At 39.1% G+C, this 20,631-nt stretch overlaps 1 long non-coding RNA gene across 1 annotated transcript in view; it reads left to right on the top strand.

Annotated features, from left to right (window-relative positions):
- The window catches only part of LOC112921837 (uncharacterized), a 29,999-nt gene extending 9,968 nt beyond the window's left edge, over positions 1–20,031 (top strand). The window contains exon 2 of the long non-coding RNA XR_003235317.2: positions 19,330–20,031. This is a non-coding gene — a long non-coding RNA (uncharacterized lncRNA). The remainder of the gene's footprint in view (positions 1–19,329) is intronic.
- Positions 20,032–20,631: the final 600 nt, after the last annotated feature.

Raw genomic sequence — 20,631 nt, 5'->3', positions numbered from 1 at the left:
ACTCTGTCATACATTTGACAAAGCTTTTTTTAAAAAAATTTTTAAATTTATTTATTCCTGAGAGAGAGGCAGAGACACAGGCAGAGGGAGAAGCAGGCTCCATGCAGGGAGCCCGGCATGGGACTCGATCCTGGGTGTCCAGAATCACGTCCTGGGCCGAAGGCAGCACCAAACTGCTGAGCCACCAGGGCTGCCCGACAAAGATTCTTCTATAAATGCATATTTTTCAAATTTTGTGAGAATCATCATAACTACAAAAGTATATTCAGTATATGTGTATGTTTTAAAGATTAATAATAAACCGGGGTACCTGGGTGGCACAGTAGATTAAAGTCTGACTCTTGATTTGGCTCAGGTCATGATCTCATGAGGTCGTAAGATCAATCCCTGGAACACCTGGGTGGCTCAGTCGTTGAGCTTTTGCCTTTGGCTCAGGATGTGATCCCAGATTCCCAGGATCAAGTCCCACATCGGGTTCCCTGCATGGAGCCTGCTTCTCCCTCTGCCTGTGTCTCTGCCTCTCTCTCTCTCTCTCTCTCTCTCTCTCTCTCTGTGTCTTTCATGAATAAATAAATAAAATCTTAAAAAAAAAAAAAAAAGATCAATCCCCAAGTAAGGCATTCAGCACAGGGTCAGCTTGAGATTCTCTCTCCCTCTCCTTCCCCTCTTGTTCATGCTCACTCTCTCTCTCAAATAAATAAATCTTAAAAAAAAAAAGATTAATAATAAACTGAACACTAAGTAACTACCACTAACTTAAGAAATGGAATATCCCAGAATCTTAAAGCTTCCAGTATGCCCCTTCCAGATTGTTTCTCCTACTTGTTTTCTATTCCTGAAATCACTATCTTGACTTTTATGTTAATCACTCTTTTTTTTTTTAATTTTTATTTATTTATGATAGTCACAGAGAGAGAGAGAGAGAGAGAGGCAGAGACACAGGCAGAGGGAGAAGCAGGCTCCATGCACCGGGAGCCCGACGTCGGATTCGATCCCGGGTCTCCAGGATCGCGCCCTGAGCCAAAGGCAGGCGCTAAACCGCTGCGCCACCCAGGGATCCCTATGTTAATCACTCTTGTTTTCCTCTGTAATTTGCTGATTTAACACAAATATAGATATTCCTAAACAATATTACAAAATAGCATAAACAGCTTTGTTTATTTGTGACTGTAATATAAATGATATATGTGTTCTAGAATTTGCTTTTAAAGTTCCACATTGTTCTTGTGATTTGTCCATGTCAACTGAGTGACTAAAATGCATTCATTTTTACTAACATAAAATATCTTTTTTATGTATCCCTTCCAGAGTTGCTGGACATTTTGATTATTTTCAGCTCTCTGTAATTACAAAGTGATGTGTCTCCAGATGCACATGGAAAAGAATTTCTCTAGGGTAAATATCCAGGAGTACAATTGTCAGTCATAAGGTATACACATCTTCCATTTTAGTAAATAGTGCCTATGGCAGATAGTATTTTCTAAAGATGCCCACAAATATATCTTTTATCTGGGGCATCTGGCTGGCTCAGTCAGTGGAGTGTGCACCTCTTGATCTCAAGGTTTGGAGTTTGAGCTCCACATTGGGTGTAGAGATTACTTAAAAATAAAATCTTAAGGGGATCCCTGGGTGGTTCAGCAGTTTGCTGCCTGCCTTTGGCCCAGGGCGCAGTCCTGGAGTCCCAGGATCAAGTCCCACATCCGGCTCCCTGCATGGAGCCTGCTTCTCCCTCTGCCTGTGTCTCTGCCTCTCTCTCTCTCTCTCTCTCTCTCTGTGTGTGTATCTATCATGAATAAATAAATAAATAATCTTTATTTAAAAATAATAATAATAAAATAAAATCTTAAAAAAAAAACTTCCAACCACATGCTCTTTTTTAAATAATGTGATCTTGACACCTCCCAGTAAGAGGTGGAGTCTATGTCCCCTTCCTTTGATAACAGGTAAGCTTTTGTAACTGTTCCAACCAATAGCGTATGGAAGAAGTTACTCTATATAACTTGAAGTCTAGTATATAAAAGGCCACACATCTACACTGTTGGTTCAAACAGTTGCTCTTAAAAGACTTCAACTTCCTGGGATGCCTGGGTGGCTCAGCCACTGAGTATCTGCCTTTGCCTCAGGGTCCCCCATCGGGCTCCCTGCAGGGGAGCCTCTCCTGTCTCCTGTCTCCTGTCTCCTGTCTCTGCCTCTCTCTCTCTCTCTCTCTCTGTGTGTGTCTCTCATGAATAAATAAATAAAATCTTAAAAAAAAAAAAAAAGACATTACCTTCCTTATAGGCCTTCTGGCCACCCTGAAGCCAGAGGTCACCATGCTCTGAGCTCAACCTTACCACTCTTGTGTGGAAATCCAGTCCCCAGATGTGCCACTGTAACTGAAGGAACAATTCCAGAGCTACCCAGCCAAGACCTTTCCAATTTGCAGACCCATAGAACTTTGGAATGTTATTTTAAGTTTTGGGTGGTTTGTATGCAGCAACAGAATACCAGAAAAATAACAAATTATCTTTCAAAGTGATTGTACCAATTTACACTAGTAGTTAATGAGAATGCCCGTTCTACATCATACCACCCTTTAGTTTTTGCATGTCTGGTACATGAGATATGAAATATGATTATGGCTTACCTTATATTTCTGTAATTACCAGTGAATTTGAGCATTTTCATATATTTAGTGGTCATCTGTGTTTTTTCTATAATAACATTAAGGCTTGGGATGCCTGGGTGTCTCAGCAGTTGAGTGTCTGATTTTGACTCAGGGCATGATCCCAGAGTCCCAGGATCCATTCCCGCATCGGGCTTCTTGCATGGAGCCTGCCTCTTCCTCTACCTATGTCTCTGTTTCTCTCTCTGTGTGTTCCTCATGAATAAATAAATAAAATCTTTTTAAAAATAACATTAAGGCTTCTGTTTATATTTCTGTTAGATTTTCTTTGTAAGCCTTAAAAATATTATGAGTACTGGAAACAACAAAACTAAAAGGCAATCTACTGAATGGAAGAAGATATTTGCAAATTACATATCCAATAAAAGATCAGTATCCAAAATACATAAAGAACTTAAATAATTTGGGATGACCAGGTGGCTCAGCAGTTGAGTGTCTGCCTTTGGCTCAGGGCGTGATCCTGTAGTCCTGCTATCGAGTCCCACATCAGGCTTCCTGCATGGAGCCTGCTTCTCCCTCTGCCTATGTCTCTTCCTCTTTTTCTGTGTGTCTCTCATGAATAATTAAATAAAATCTTAAAAAAAAAAAGAACTTAAAGAATTCGACACCCCCAAAATATATAGTCCAGTTAAAAAGTGGGCAGGCATGAACAGACATTTCTTCAAAGAAGACATCCAGATGGGATCCCTGGGTGGCGCAGCGGTTTGGCGCCTGCCTTTGGCCCAGGGCGCGATCCTGGAGACCTGGGATCGAATCCCACATCAGGCTCCCGGTGCATGGAGCCTGCTTCTCCCTCTGCCTGTGTCTCTGCCTCTCTCTCTTTCTCTCTGTATGACTATCATAAATAAATAAAATAAAATTAAAAAAAAAATAAGACATCCAGATGACTAACAGACACATGAAAAGATGCCCAACCACTCATCATTAGGGAAATGCAAATCAAAACCACAATGCGATGTCACCTCACACCTGTCAGAATGACCAAAATCAAAAACACGAGAAACGATAAGTGTTGGTGAGGAATGCAAACTGGGACAGTCACTGTGGAAGACAGTATGGAGAACTATCCTATGATCCAGTAATTGCACTACTAGATATTTGCCCTCAAAATATAAAAATACCAATTCAAAGGGATGCATGCACCCCTATGTTCATTGTGGCATTTTTACAATAGCCAAACTATAAAAACATCCCAAGTACCCATTGATAGATGGATTTTAGAAAATGTGGTTATACACACATACACACACACACAATGGAATTATTCAGCCTTAAAAAAGAATGAAATCTTGCCATTTGCAACAACATGGATAGAGCTACAGAGTATGATGCTAAGTAAAATAAGTCAGTCAGAGAAAGGCACATACCATATGATTTCCTACGTTTGTGGAATTTAAGAAACAAAACGAATGAAGTGTGTGTGGGGGGAAAGAGACAAACCAATAAACAAATTCTTAACTATAGAGAACAAATTGATGGTTACCAGAGGGGAGGTGGGTGACATATGTGAAAGAGGTGATGGGGATTAAAGAGTCCACATACCGGGATCCCTGGGTGGCGCAGCGTTTAGCGCCTGCCTTTGGCCCAGGGCACGATCCTGGAGACCCGGGATCGAATCCCATGTCGGGCTCCTGGTGCATGGAGCCTGCTTCTCCCTCTGCCTATGTCTCTGCCTCTCTCTCTTACTGTGTGCCTATCATAAATAAAAAAATAAAGTTGTTAAAAAAAAAAAAAAAGAGTCCACATACCATGATGAGCACTGAGTAATGCACAGAACTGTGGAATCACTGTACTATACACCTGAAACTATTATAACACTTTATGTTAATTATACTAGTACTAAAATTAAAAACTTAATAAAAAATATTGTGAGTACTGAAACTTTGTCAGTCGTATACGTTACAAATATCACTTCTGATTGTTTCTTGCCTTTTTCACTCTTTTTATATTGTATTTTGATGAACAGGAGCTAGTAGTATTTTCCTTAATGATTTGAGCATTTTGTCTTAAATTCTTCCATCATAAAATCTCAGAGAAGTTCTCCTGTAATTTCTTTTGGAGTTTTACAAGTTTTGTTTCTCACATTTAATTAAGTCTTTAATCATCCACTTGGAATTTATTTTTGTTTGAGGTGAATTTAATTTTTTTTTAATTTTAACTAAACTCTACACCATGCATGGGGCTCAAACTCCCAATCCCACAATCAAGAGTCACATTCTCTACTGACTCAGCCAGCTAGCACCCCAATATGAGGTAAATTTTTAAAAATAAGTCCCATTGAACATCTTTTCTCAACTGAAAGCCCTATTATATATCAAGTTACCATAGCATAGTCTGTGCTTTCTTTATATATATATATATATATATATATATACACTTTTTTGCATACTTCCCCCTTTTTTTTTTTTAGGGTAATCTCTACACCCAACATGGTACTTGAACTCACGACCCTGAGGTCAAGAATCACATATTTTATCCACTGAGCCAGCCAGATGAACTTTGTTTTGATTGCCTTGCCGGACAGGTCGAAATCTTTTAGCCAACCATAGGCTTCCACTTTCATTATTCCAACTGAGTATCCTACATGGTTTCCTAAGTTCTGATTGCTATGTTTCCAATGCTGTGTTAAATGAGAGCTTTAGGTAATGTCCACTCCTCTCCAAATATATTAGATAACCATGGAATCTGGTGACAATAATATCCTTGGGTCAATAATCAGAAGGAAGGTGTGCCTGGGTGGCTCAGTCGGTAAGCATCTGCCTTCAGCTTAGATCATGATCTCAGGGTCCTTTTTTTTTTTTTAAGATTTTATTCATTTATTCTTGAGAGCAGAGAGAGAGAGAATGATGCAGAGACACAGGGAGAGGGAGATCCTGGGACTCCAGGATCACACCCTAGGCCGAAGGCAGGCGCCAAACGGCTAAGCCACCCAGGGATCCCCTGATCTCAGGATCCTTAATCAAGCCCCACATTGGGCTCCCTGCTCAGTGGGGAGCCTGCTTCTCTCTCTCCCTCTGCCTGCCACTCCCCCTGCTGTGCTCTCACTCTCTGCCAAATAAATAAAATCTTTTAAAATAGTAATAATAATAATAATTAAAAGGAAGGTTGCTTAGAAACATCAAATGGATGTTTAAACCAACAGTTGGCCAACTTGACACTAGAGAGGGGAGAATGTATTCACCAGTGGAATACTGTAAACCAGTGTTTCTCAAAGTGTACCGTGCTGACAAACTACTAACCACCTCTCCCTCTTTGCTTGGAAATGCAGATTCTGACTCATAGAGCTGGGAGGGCCTGAGATTCTGCATTCCTAACAAGCTCCCAATGGATTCTATTGCTCCTGCTCCTAGGACCGTGCTTCAATTAAGAAGGCCCTTTCAGCCCCTTGTCCTTTCCCAAATTTCCCTCCATTCCCTAAAATTCTTTTATTTTGCTGCTGAATCTGAAATTCCACCAACTATGTGTTTCTGAAATGAGTTGAGGATTAATTTATATCTTAATATTGGGGTACCTGGGTGGCTCAGTAGTTGAGCATCTGCCTTCGGCTCAGGGTGTGATCCCAGGGTCCTGCATCAGGGTCCCCAGAGGGAGCCTGCTTCTCCCTCTACCTGTGTCTCTGCCTCTCTCTCTGTCTCTCATGAATAAATAAAATTAAAAAAAAAAAAAGACTTAATATTGACTCTTTCAGTCAGAGAGTTTTCCTCAATGTATCTGCTTCATTAGGAACTTTAAGATTGGACATCGGTTTTTGAGGGTGAGTAGGACAAAATATTAATAATGAAATAACCTACTATACTAAAGGGTAAAGGCAAAGGTGGGGCATGAGGAAGGGAGGAAGAGGAGGCTAGGTGGGCGTTGGCAGCTGCAGAGTAATTGTGAAAGCAAGAACAGCTGGGGCCAGGCCAAAGGCAATATTAGGAGTAGGAGGAGGTGAAGAAAGGGAGGTGAGAGGCTATCTGTAACAAACCTCATGGTTATAAAAGCCTCACTTCAGGCCAGCCTGCGGAAAGTCGGTCCTAATAAAGATAGTAAATCTAATTCTTACTTTTCATAAGAATCTTTTCTTACTTTTCATAAGAATTATCTTTTCATAGAAAGATAATATGACACCCGTATAGGTCAGTATGATTCACTGTTATTCCTTAATTTGTGTCTGCGGTAGTGAAATGCAAGGAGTCCTTTTGCTAAATGTCCATACCAGTCAAGATGGTATTGATTGTCTTTAATCAATATCAAAGATTCCAAGATAGAATTGAGAGCTAAAGATATGACCCATAACTGAAAACACAGAACAATAGCGCTTAAATGAGTCAGAGATCACTCAGTCTTTTTACTCTATGAGGGAATTGAAAATAATCAGGTTTAATTAAATTGCTCAATTTCATTCAGGTTGTTAATAAAAGAACCTAGTTTTAAATATCAGGACTCTTGATTCTTAAGTGCTTTCTATGATTTTATTTATTGGTTGAAAACCCAGGTGAACATTTCCCTAAAGGCTTTACCTTTTAATTTCAGTAAGTTCTTTTTTTTTTGAGAGAGAGAATGTGTGTGTGTGTGTGTGTGTGTGTGTGTGTGTGTAAGAAAGCAGGGTAGGTACAGGGGGAGAGAGAGAGAGAGAGAGAGAAGCTCAAGCAGACCACAATGAGGGTGGAGCTAGACTCAGAGCTGGATTCCATGACCCTGAGATCATGACCTGAACCAAAATAAAGAGTCCAATGCTTAACCAACTGATCCACCCAGGCACCCCAGTAAGTTCCTTTTTTTAATGTAAATATGCATTTTTGTGCCTAATGATGCTGTATTTAACAGTTCAACTTTTGACTAATTTTGACTAGCAAATTTTGACTAATTTGCTTTTTTTCTTTCTCTACTTTTTAATCTATTCTTTATATCTCTCTTCCTTTCCTTTTTTCATATATGTTTACAAATCCTTGCATCAAGGGCTCCATCTTTTTTAGCAGGGTGTGTTTTCTAGGGGTTCCTTGGAGACCCATAAAATATTTTCTTTTTTTAAAGATTTTATTTTTTTATTTGAGAAAGAGAGAAAGCCTAAGCAGAGGAAGAGCAGAGGGAGAAGAGCAAGCAGATTCCACCCTGAGCATAGAGCCCAACATGGGGCACAATCCCACCACCCCAAGACCACCACCTGAGCTGAAATTAGGAGTTGAATGTTCAACTGACTGAATCACCCCAGTATCCCTACAATCTTTTCTTAATATAAGGCTTAAACAGAGATAAATCCATTTATTTTCTGAACATATTCCAGGTGTCACCAAGAGCCCTCCTTTTGATAAAACGGTAAAACCTATTTTCCTATCCTGAAAAATAAGCCTGGTTTTCTTCTGAAATTTCTCCACTTGCTATACACATACTCTACATCTGGACTGGGATAGCCAAAGGTAGATGTGAAATAGAAGTTAGAACCAAATGAGGTATACTTGTGAGTCCTGATCTCTGATGTTATTCCACCTACCAGTTTGGTCTACTTGGCCAGGACACACCTTGAAGCATTTGAAAAGTAAATATTAAACAAATGAAAGGTAATACTATTTCACCATGAAGCTTATAAAACAGTGAAGTTTACTACCAAAATGACACAAATTAATATGTTACCTTCCCAGGCTCCATATTCCCCTTATCAAAAAGGCATTATAATATCACACTTTCATACTCTCATGTGAATTTTAACTCAACTCATTGCATTTTCTTATCATTTTTTGTCTTTAATTTTTTTATTCTTATCTTTTTTTAAAGATTTTATTTATTTGAGAAAGAGAGACTGAGTGAGAGAGAGAGAAAGAGATTCATGAACGGGGGTGGGAGAATAGGGGGAGATGCAGACTCCCCACTGAGCAAGGAGCCCAATGCAGGATTCAATTCCAGGACCCTGGGATCCTGACCTGAGCCCAAGGCAGACATTTAACCAACTGAGCCACCCAGGCACCCCAATTCATTGCATTTTCTTTTTTTTTTTTTTAAGATTTTATTTATTTATTCATGAGAGACACAGAGAGAGACAGAGACAGAGACACAGGCAGAGGGAGCCGCAGGCTTCCTGCAGGGACTCCAGGATCACGCCCCAGGCCAAAGACAGGCGCCAAACTGCTGCGCCACCCAGGGATCCCCCTCATTGCATTTTCTAAAACAATTTGGATCTTTTACATCAGTGGCACTCTAAGAAAGAGTGACAAAAAGGGGAGGTCTCCAGTCTTATCTGTTACTGGCATTGGTTAAGGGCAAGTGAGCATATTTTACTAGAAAATCTTTCTAGAACCTCTGAAATCACATTGGGTAGAGAATGTACTACTCTGGCATTACAATTGTAGTATCATAGAAATCTTAGGAATACTTATCACTTCATGTCACTTAGGAAAATTTGTTACTTCTTTTTTCTCTTTGATCAGCTTTCTCCCTTTAATTAGCTTTCAAATAGCATTTATAGTTCAGAGAGTCCAATCCCCAGGAATCCTATACTTCAGGCAAAGAGTTCAAAAAGAAAAGAAAAATGCAGAATTCTTGCCAATTTCTAGGTGAACTTTCTACTTAGCTTTCTAGGTACGATGAAAATAGTTCAAGTTAGCTCAGGGGTATATTTGATGCTGATGAAAGAAACTATTTATTATAACGAGTTATCTCAAATAACTTAAAAAAAATCTCCATGATATTGTGAAGACTTATTGAGAGAATTAGAATCTCACAATTAGTATCTTATCACCTTCCTGTAATTTTTTAAAAAAGATTTAAATTATTTATTCATAAGAGACACAGAGAGAAGGCAGAGACATATGCAGAAGGAGAAGTAGGCTCCTTGCAGGGAGCCCGATGTGGGACTTGATCCTGGAACTCGGGGATCATGCTCTGAGCCGAAGGCAGACGCTCAGCCGCTGAGTCACCCAGGCCTCCCACCTTCCTAGAATTGAAGTTAGGAAAAAAATCTCACAAAACATCCTTTGGTGTCAATATAGGACTCAAAACCAGCCTGAATGAGTCACAAATGTTTCCCATGATGCCAAATAAAATAATAGAATCATAGAGATTACCTGAGTATAAGCTTAAGTTTTATAGTTGATGAAATTAAAATTAATCCTATGTTCTCATATACTTATTGTCCTACGAGTGATGAAATAAAGAGGGGGAAAAGTAAAATCTACAGAAACCATAAGAGAGAAAAAGAAGTCAGAACCCAGAGAAATATTCCATTATTATATTCCACGTTTATTACTTCCCTATAATCATTTTTACCCTATAAACTTCCAGATAATTTTATAACTATTTAATTTCAAAGACCATTTTCAGTCTTTTTTTTTTTTTTTTAAGATTTTTTTAAAAATTTAATTGATGGGAGGCCCCAGTGGCTCAGTGGTTTAGCGCCACCTTCGGCCCAGGGCGTGATCCTGGAGTCCCAGGATGAGTCCCACATCAGGCTCCCTGCATGGAGCCTGCTTCTCCCTCTGCCTGTGTCTCTGCCTCTCTCTCTCTCTCTCTCTCTCTCTCTCTCATAAATAATAAATAAAATCTTTTTTAAAAAAATAAAAATTTATTTGAGAGAGAGACAGCATGAGTGAAGGGAGGGGGAGAGGGAGAGGGAGAAGCAGACTCCCCGCTGAGCAGGGAGCTCAATGTGGGGCTTCATCCAGGACCCTGGAATCATGACCTGAGCCCAAGGCAGATGTTTAACTGACTAAGCCACCTAGGCGTGACCTGAATGCCTGAATGGCATCCCCATTTTCAGTCTTTTTAGGAATTTAGCTTCAGCTGAGTTAATATACTTTAAAACTGAATTTGTTACACCGGACTCAGTGGTGACTCACTATAGCTTAAGTGGAGCATAAATAAAGAAAACAATCATATGCATGTGCAGGTACTGGGACAAGTAAGAAGTGAAGCTATAAATATGGTTCACATTGAGTGACACCTGGATGGCTCAGTGGTTGAGTGTCTGTCTTTGGCTTAGGTTGTGATCCCGGGGTCCTGGGATCGAGTCCCACATGGGTTCCCTGCAGGGAACCTGCTTCTCCCTCTGCCTATGTCTCTGCCTCTCTCACTGTATCTCTCATGAGTAAATAAATAAAATCTTAAAAAAAAATGAAAGGAAAAAAGAGCTGCCAATTTCTAGAGATTATTTTCTCTTTATTTGATCAAATCCTTATATAGCAAAATTGCACTCCTCAACAGCATAGAGCATTATAATATTGGCCCCCATAGTATCATGAGTCCCTGTCTTCATAGTCCTTCACAAAATGGTGTTGCCTCTTCTTCCAACAAAAGGTAGAATTTGGGATGCCTGGGTGGCTCAGCGGTTGATGCCTGCCTTCTGCTCAGGGCATGATCCTGGGGTCCAGGATCAAGTCCCACATCTGGCTCCCTTGGGGGAGCCTGCTTCTCCTTTTGCCTATGTCTCTGCCTCTCTCCTCTGTCTCTTATGAATAAATAAATAAATTTTTTTTTTAAGAAAAAAAAGGTAGAATCTATCATTGTACCCTTGAGGATTTGAACAGGACTGTGACTTCCTTTGACCAATAGAACACAGTGGAAATGACATATGAGTTCTGGAGCCTATGCCTATAGATGCTTGCTGCTTCTGCCTTTGTTTTCTGGAACAAGGCTGCCATGTAAAGAAGCTTAAGCTGGCTACCGAATTATGAGAAATGATTGGAAGAGAAATGGTTCAGTCTTCCTGCTATCCCATCAAGGTCAAGGAACAAATCCTATAATGAGCCATAATCATGCATGATCTTTATGTTACATTTCTTACTAAGTGTGAAACAAACATATCGTAGAATATATATGTAAATAGAGAATAGATTTTTCTCCCTCATTCTCTCTTAGAGAATGTCCATAGTATGTTAATAAAGCCTAGAAGTTTTACTGTAAAATGAACAGAGGGTAAAAGTCAATATTGTAACATTATCATTGAAAATTGGTTAATTTAAAAAAGAAAGAAAGAAAGAAAATTGGTTAATTTATGGGCAGCTCCAGTGGCTCAGCAGTATAACGCCACCTTCGGTCCAGGGCCTGATCCTGGAGACCTGATGCTTCTCCCTCTGCCTCTCTCTCTCTGTGTGTGTCTCTCAGGAATAAATAAATAAAATCTTAAAAAAAAAAAAAAGAAAATTGGTTAATTTAATACAGATAAGGTGTAGCCAGGCATAAAAGAGCTACTGACCTTTGACAACTCCAGAAAGAGACTAGAAAAGCCAGTTAGATAGCTGGGGTTACAATCATGCATATAAGTGATGTAAGAAGCTAGTTTGGAAATAACAGCTAGGGGCAGCCTGGGTGGCTCAGCGGTTTAGTGCCACTTTCAGTCCAGGGCCTGATCCTGGAGACCTAGGATCAAGTCCCATGTCAGGCTCCCTGCATGGAGCCTGCTTCTCCCTCTGCCTGTGTCTCTGCCCCCCCCCCCCTCTCTCTCTCTCTCTGTGTCTCTCATGAATAGATAAATAAATAAATCGTTAAAAAAAAAAAGGAAATAACAGCTAAACTTAGGAATCTCAGTAAAAAGAAAATAGACAATAGGTCTTTTTAAAGTTATAGTATTTGTGGAGGGTGCTTGAACACTGAGTGTTTTATGCAACTGATAAATTACTAAATTTTACCTCTGAAACTAATAATATGGCATATGTTAATTAAATTGAATTTAAATTTAAAAAAATTTTAAAGTTATTTGTTTTCTGGCTGCATTTAATTATTTTGTTTGTGACATCAATTTTTACAAGAATAACAAGATAAATATTGGGAAATCAGATCATATGAATAAAGCCATAGCGAAATGAAAATTAAAGAATACAGTCATTTGATGTTTGTGATATTCTCATCTATACCTATTTCTTCCAAGGTTTGGCTATAAACAAAGTGCCTATACCTAAGGGTTAGTTCTTTGGTAATCAAACAGACTTCACTACAGTTTACCTATAAGGTGAATTCAAAATATTAGGTGCTCCTTCTGACAACAAGAACATTATCTTTTTTACAGGAGTTCCTCAAATATAATAGTGAGGTTTATATTATACCAGCAGGACTTACTTTTTATTTTATTTTTATTTTTTTAAGATTTTATTTATTTATTCATGATAGACATAGAGAGAGAGAGAGAGGCAGAGACACAGGCAGAGGGAGAAACAGGCTCCATGCCGGGAGCCCGACGCGGGATTCGATCCCGGGACTACCAGGATCGTGCCCTGGGCCAAAGGCAGGCGCCAAACCACCGAGCCACCCAGGAATCCCAGGACTTACTTTTTAGTACCCTAGTCAATGGAATTTTATTTGGAATACTTCTGGATGGTGATCGGTAATGCCTTCAGGATTCATGTTTAAACTCCGTAGTTTTTTAAAAATACATATTTTTAAAAAGATTTTATTTATTTATTCATGTGAGGCACAGAGAGAGGGAGGCAGAGACATAGGCAGAGGGAGAAGCAGACACCATGCAGGGAGCCTGATGTGGCCTCAATCCAGGATCACGCTCCAAGCGGAAGGCAAGACGCTCAACTGCTGAGCAATCCAGGTGTCCCTAGAATGCATATTTTTAAATAGATTACCTTAGAGGCTGATGAGTCAGGATAATAGAAATATATACATTCATTTACCAGAGGAAAGGCATTAGATAAACCCAAAGTAATACTGTTCTTGTTTTGTTTTGGTTTGTTTTTTTCTGGAGAGGAAGAGAGTGAGGGGGTTAAGGAAAAGAGAGGGAGAGAGAGAATCTTAAGGAGGCTCCACTCCCAGATTTATTTGTTTTGGGGGGAGGGGTAGATGGAGAGGGAGAGAATCTCTGGCAGATTCCCTGCTGAGCACAGAGCCCAACTAGGAGCTCAATCCAACCATGACCTGAGCAGAAACCAGGAGTTGAACACTTAACTGACTGAGCCACCCAGGTGCCCTATTTTTGCTTTTGTTTTTGTTTTTGTTTTTAAGATTTTATTTATTTATTCATGAGACAGGCAGAGACACAGGCAGAGGGAGGAGCAGGCTCCATGCAGGGAGTCTGATGTGGGCCTAGATCCCAGAACTCCAGGATCACACCCTGAGCCAAAGGCAGATGCTCAACCACTGAGCCACCCAGATGCCCCTTGTTTTTGTTTTTTTTTTTACACTTGATTTTTCTTTTCCTAGCTCAAGAAAATTTATTTTATGATTTTCTGAATCTCTCTATAAAAGCTTGGTATAATTCCCCTATGTTGTAATTTTAAGTCAGCTTTATGATATTTAATTTATATAAGGCAAAACTCATCCTTTTTGGATGTAGAGCCTGATTAGCTGTGATAAATTCAAAGAATAATTACCACCACAAGAGAAATAAAAAATAGTCTACAACTTCAAACAAGTCCCTCATTCCCCTTTGCAGCCAATCCCTGACTCCAAGCCCTGGAAACTGCTGATCTGATTTCTGTACCTATCGTTTCTCTTTTCCTAGAATGTCTTACAAATGATATGGCTTTTTTTTAACATTGTAAAATACTCTTGAGATTAATCTATATTGTTTCATACATCGGTTCATTCCACTTTATTGCCCAGTATGTTATTTTTGTGTGTGTGAATATGTCCCAGTTTGTTCAACCTTTCACAAGTTAATAGATTATTCTTTTTTCTATTCTGGTAAATATACATACATATATAAATGTACATATACATATGTATTTTAACCATTTTAAGGTATACAATTCAGTGTCATTTATTTTTTTATTCTTATTTTTTAAGATTTTATTTATTCATGAGAGGCAAAGAGAGAGTCAGAACATACACAGAGGGAGAAGTAGGCTCCCTGTGGGGAACCTGATGTGGGACTGGATCCCCGGATAAGGGACCACACCCTGAGCCAAAGGCAGATACCCAGCCACTGAGCCACTCAGGCATCCCAATTCAGTGCCATTTAATACATTCACAACGTGGGGTGCCTGGGTAGCTCAGTCATTAAGTATCTGCCTTTGGCTCAGGTCATGATCCTGGGGTCCAGGAATCAACCCCTGCATCAGGCTTTCTGCTCAGTGGGGAGTCTGCTTCTCCCTCTCTCTCTCTCTCTCTCTCCCTCTATCCCTCCACTCCACTGGTGTTCTCTTTCTCTCTTTCAAATAAATAAATAAATAAATAAATAAATAAATAAATAAATAAAATCTTTAAAAAAATACAGTAACAATGTCATGCAATAATCACTACTAATTCCAGAACATTTTCATCAACACAAAGGAAAACCTGTACAATTAAGCAGTCACTCCCCATTCCTTGTTCCCCTCAGCCCCTCACGATCACTAATCTGCTTTATATTTCCATAAATTTGCCTATTTTTGATATTTTATATAAATGAAATTATACAAGATATGACTTTTTGTGTCTGGCTTATTTGACTTAGTATAACGTTTTCAAGGTCTATGTTATAGTATGTGTCAGTACTTTGTTCCTTTTTAGGGCTAAATAGTATTCCATTACATGGAGATGCCATATTTAGTTTATCTATTCATCAGTTGATAAACATTTGATTACTTCTACTTCTGATTGCTGTGAATAGTGCTACCAAGAGCATTCTTGTGTAAGCTTTTATTTGAATGCCTGTTTTCAATTCTTTTGGGTATATAACCAGGAGTGGAATTGGTGTGTCACATGTAATCCAATGTTCAACTTATTGGTGAACTGACACTGTTTTCCACAGAAGTCACACCATTTTACATTCCCATCAGCAATATATAAGGATTCCAATTTCTCCCCATCTTCACCCAAACTTGTTATTTTTCTTTGTTTTGTTGTTATTGTCTCTAAGTTTTCTAAGTGGTCTGAAGTAATATCTCAATGTGGTTGTGTTTTGCATTATTCTAATGACATTGAGAATCTTTTCATGTACTTATAACCATTTGTCTATCTTCTTTGGAGGAGAAATGTCTATTAAAATCCTTTCCTCGGTTTTAAGTTGTTTGTCTTTAGTTTTGGAGTTGTAAGTATTCTTTTTTTTTTTAAGATTTTTAAAATTTATTTATTTGACAGAGAGCACAAGCAGGCAGAGCCACAGGCAGAGGGAGAGGGAGAAGCAGGCACCCCACCAACTGGAGAGCTCAACATGGGGCTCGACCTGAGCCTAAGACAGATGCTCAACTGACTGAGCCCCCCAGGTGCCTCATAAATACTCTTTACATACTCTGGGTACAAGTCTTTGTAAGGTATAGGATTTAAAAATATTTCTCCCCTTTTCTGGGTTGTCTTTTCATTCTTTTCAGTAGTATCCTTTAATACACAGAAGTTTCTAATTTTGATGAACTCCAATGTATCTATTCCTTTTCTTTTGTTGCATGTGTTTTTAGTGTCATATCTATGAAGCCATTGCCAAATTCATGGTAATGAAGATGTACTTCTATGTTTTTTCTAAAAGTTTTATAGTTTTATGGGATCCCTGGGTGGCGCAGCGGTTTGGCGCCTGCCTTTGGCCCAGGGCACGATCCTGGAGACCCGGGATCAAATCCCACGTCGGGCACCCGGTGCATGGAGCCTGCTTCTCCCTCTGCCTATGTCTGCCTCTCTCTCTCTCTCTCTCTCTCTCTGTGACTATCATAAATAAATAAAAATTAAAAAATAAATAAAAATAAAAAGCTCATGCTCTAGAACTGAAGATAGCATACTTCTTAAAAAAATAAAATAAAAGTTTTATAGTTTTATTATATATTTAGGTCTTTGATCCATTTTGTCTATAGTGTGAGATAAAGGGTCTAACTTCTTTTGCATGTGCTCATCTAGTTGTCCCAACAAATACAGATCAATGTTTTTTTTGTTTGTTTATATACTTATTCATTGTTTTCTTATTCACTTATTTGTGTTATTAAGTGAAGAAATTCACTTTATATCAAAAACATATTAAATAACAGTAATAATATATACAAATAGAAGTAGAAAGTCAGGACCAAAAAAATGAACACATACACATTCTCTGAAAATCAAATTTGACTTCAAAATTTTTGGCAGTCAAAGAGACAAGAAAAAGTGGTCTTCTTAACATCAATAATTCACTTAAACTACATTCTAACCCATTTGTTTATTAAAATAATATTCAGAGCCTAAAATATCTTTTGGCTATGGTTATTTAGAAAAAAATAATTTAAAAAGATGTATTTTTCCATCCACTCAAATTCCTCACAGACCAGAAAAAAATCATTCCAAGCTTAAAATATCATTTCATTGCAAGAAAGAGCATTTATAATACTAATCTTTATAAACCTTACATAGAGGGATCCCTGGATGGCTCAGCGGTTTGGCGTAATCCCGGAGTCCCGGGATCGAGCCCTGCGTCGGGCTCCCGCATGCTTCTCCCTCCTCCTGTGTCTCTGCCTCTCTCTCTCTCTCTCTCTCTCTCTCTCTATATATATATATATATATATATATGTATATATATATCATAAATAAACAAATCTTAAAAAAAAATAGTAGGTACTCAATAAAGGTCAGTGGCTCATCATATTTAAAAAAAAAAAAAAAAAAAAAAAAAAAAGGGATCCCTGGGTGGCGCAGCGGTTTGGCGCCTGCCTTTGGCCCAGGGCGCGATCCTGGAGACCCGGGATCGAATCCCACGTTGGGTTCCCGGTGCATGGAACCTGCTTCTCCCTCTGCCTGTGTCTCTGCCTCTCGCCCTCTCTCTCTGTGTGACTATCATAAATAAAGAAAAAAAAAATTAAAAAAAAAAAAAAAAAGCTTGATCACTATGCCATCATCAAGTTCCCCTTAACTACTGAGTCAGCCATGAAGAAAATAGAAGACAACAACACACTTGTGTTCATTGTGGATGTCAAGGCCAATAAGCACCAGATCAAACAGGCTGTGAAGAAGCTCTATGACATTGATGTGGCCAAGGTCACCACCTTGGTCAGGCCTGATGGAGAGAAGAAAGCATATGTTCAACTGGCTCCTGACTATGATGCTTTGGATGTTGCCAACAAAATTGGGATCATTTTGGGATCACAAAGCAGGGTTACATCGTTATGAGCCGATTTCCGATTAGGGCGTGCCCAGCGGCTTGACTCCCTCTGCCTGCTTCTCTGCCTCTCTCTCTGTGTGTGTCACTCATGAATAAATAAATAAAATCTTTAAAAAAAAAAAAAAACAAAACCTTACGTAGAGCCCTTTTCTCGTCAGTAATGGAATATCTCTAAACCAAACCATGAAGTAAATGTGATGTCTTTAGCATCTCCTCCCACCTCTTTGAGTGCTTCTCACTAAGAAGCAAAAGCTTCCCCAAAGGTCCCTTTTCTTAACCCAGCACTTCAGAGATATTTGTCTTGTAAATTGATCTGATAGACTAATCATTGCTAATGTTTTAACAGATCTAGATTTATCAATATGTTCTCTAGTAGAATTGTACTCTGGGAACTTTTTGAAACAATATCTTATCCAAAGTCATTGTCAGATCTGTGACCAAGGTATTTTAGAGTAGGCAGTTCTTAAAGAAATGTTACCACATAGACACTTAATTGCCCATACAAAAATTTTCCCCATGATTATAAAGGTAAATGAGAATTTTCCTTTCTAATACCCTATGACCTTTTTATAAGTAAAGAATGAAAAAGTATAAAATAAATTCCTTCAGTGTGAGAGCCAGGCCATAGCATGCTGAAACCTATGGAGTTTTCCTTTTTTAAAATAACTGGCAGAGGGCAGCCCCAGTGACCCAAGCGGTTTAGAGCTGCCTTTGGCCCAGGGTGTGATCCTTGAGTCCTGGGATTGAGTCCCTCAATCCCCACATGGAGCCAGCTTCTCCCTCTGCCTGTGTCTCTGCCTCTATCTCTGTGTCTCTCATAAATAAATAAAATCTAAAAAAAAAAAAAAAAAGAATTCACCTCTTTAATTCCAGAAATCTTGAAGGTAGTTTTCACAGCTTTAGCTTTCATCTCTGCCCTTCATTGAGAGCAGTGTCTGTGATGACGACTTTTCTATGGCAACCATTGATGATAAATGCTTGGAGCAACACCTCTAAATGTCTATGATGTCTTAATATTTTTAAATTTGGGCATGCTCCTTTCTCTGGAGTCTTGTTTTAAAATTTTTGACCAAAGGTCTAATGATTCCCTATATTCAAAAAAAAATTTTTTTAAGTTTTAGGGTACCAAATCCTAATACATGCAACAACATGAATGAATCTCAAAAGCATTCTCTTAAGTGAAACAAGTCAGACTCACAAAATTACATACTATATGATTCCATTAATGTGACATCCTGAAAAAAGGTAAAACCAGAAAGACAGAAAAGAGATCAGTGGATGCCAGAGACTGGGGCTGGGGGCAAGTATTGACTACAAAGGGACAGGGCAGGTTTTTTTTGGAGATGGAAGCATTCCAATCTTAATTTTGGTGGTAGTTAAGAGACTCAAAACTCACAGACCTGTAATTAATGTACAGTTTTAGTAAAGGGTGAATTTTATTATATATCATCATAATTTTTAAAAATGAAAAGAAAAATTGTCCAAATACTTTTAAGGACCTACAAATACTTTACCACAGATATAAAGGTATTTTCTATCAAAGGGTCATCAATAACTTTTAAGGCACCACCACTAGAGCACAATATTGACACCTGTCTCTTTCATAGGACTTCGGTAATTTGTCCTAATTTCTAATATCTTCTATTTCTATCTGCCACTTTTATAGAACATCAACAATCTGTCCTAAATAAAATTTTATTTGTTTCTTTTCTAGGAATGGAAAGGCATTCCAGATAATACCCTCAGATTCGGGAAAACATTATTTCCATCAGAGGATGAACGGTCTTTCCCACACCCAACTGCAATATAACATGTCAGACATGCCTTTGACTGACTTGTTCGGGCAGGCTTGATGTAATTAGGGTTTTCTTGTATACCAAGACTTGACACAGTCCATGCTTTAAGAAGAGTGCTGATATTTTTAGAAATTTCTAGAATCTGAGTTAGGAATTTTGGAAACTGCCTTCTATGTCTTCCTTCCACAAAATTCTCCAGGGGTAGAGATTACAAAGAAGAAATTAATACCATCATCATGCCTTCTCTCCTGCATAGACTGCCAACTGATGAGGCAGCATAAAGCAAACTGAGTTGCAAAACACAAGCAGACACCCTGCAACCTCCCCCCTTCCCCCACTCCTGGGTGGGGTATGTGTGACATTCCTCCAGGAAACTTCCAATTATCTTAATGTTAATATTTTGCTAGAGGAAACAAAACAAAACAAAACCTTAGCTTAATAATAGCAAGACCTCCAGTGTCCTGAGGGTGTATGAAACTCCTATGGACACCTCCCTTTGTCATTACCTCCTCCAAACTCCATAGTGTGTAATCAGCCATTCCTCACACCCCCCAGTGCAGCAGCTCTTTCTGTCCACGGGTCCTGTCCTGTGCTTTAATAAAATCACCTTTTTGCACCAACAATGTCTCAAGAATTCCTTCTTGGTGGGCAGCCCGGGTGGCTTAGCGGTTTAGTGCCGCCTTCAGGCCAGGGCCTGATCCTGGAGACCCGGGATTGAGTCCCACGTCAAGCTCCCTGCATGGAGCCTGCTTCTCCCTCTGCTTGTGTCTGTCTGTCTGTCTGTCTCTCTTTCTCTTCTGTGCCTCTCATGAATAAATAAATAAAATCTTAAAAAGAAATAAAAGAATTCCTCTTGGCCATTGGCTCTGGACCTCACCAACATTTCAAAACTACATCAAGGCCATCACACTGAGACTAGAACTGTACCATCAGCTCTCTTGGGTCTTCAGTTTGCTGACTATAGATCTTGGGACTAATGTTAATTTCAAAGTAATGTTGAGGGATGAATGTAAACAGTATCTTGAGATGTGTGCAACTATAATATGATATGAAAATACTTGTGCCTTATGATTCACAGGAATGGATAATAATACTGAGATTTGTTGCCTATGTTCAAAACTGAGGGGACGCCTGGATGGCTCAGTGGTTTAGCACCTGCCTTCAGCCCATGGCCTGATCCTGGATCGAGTTCTGCATTGGGCTCCCTGCATGGAGCCTGC

This window comes from Vulpes vulpes, chromosome 13, assembly GCF_048418805.1.
Source record: "Vulpes vulpes isolate BD-2025 chromosome 13, VulVul3, whole genome shotgun sequence".
NCBI lineage: Eukaryota > Metazoa > Chordata > Mammalia > Carnivora > Canidae > Vulpes > Vulpes vulpes.
The sequence above is the reverse complement of the archived record's forward strand: the minus strand, read 5'-3'. Positions and strand labels throughout refer to the sequence as shown.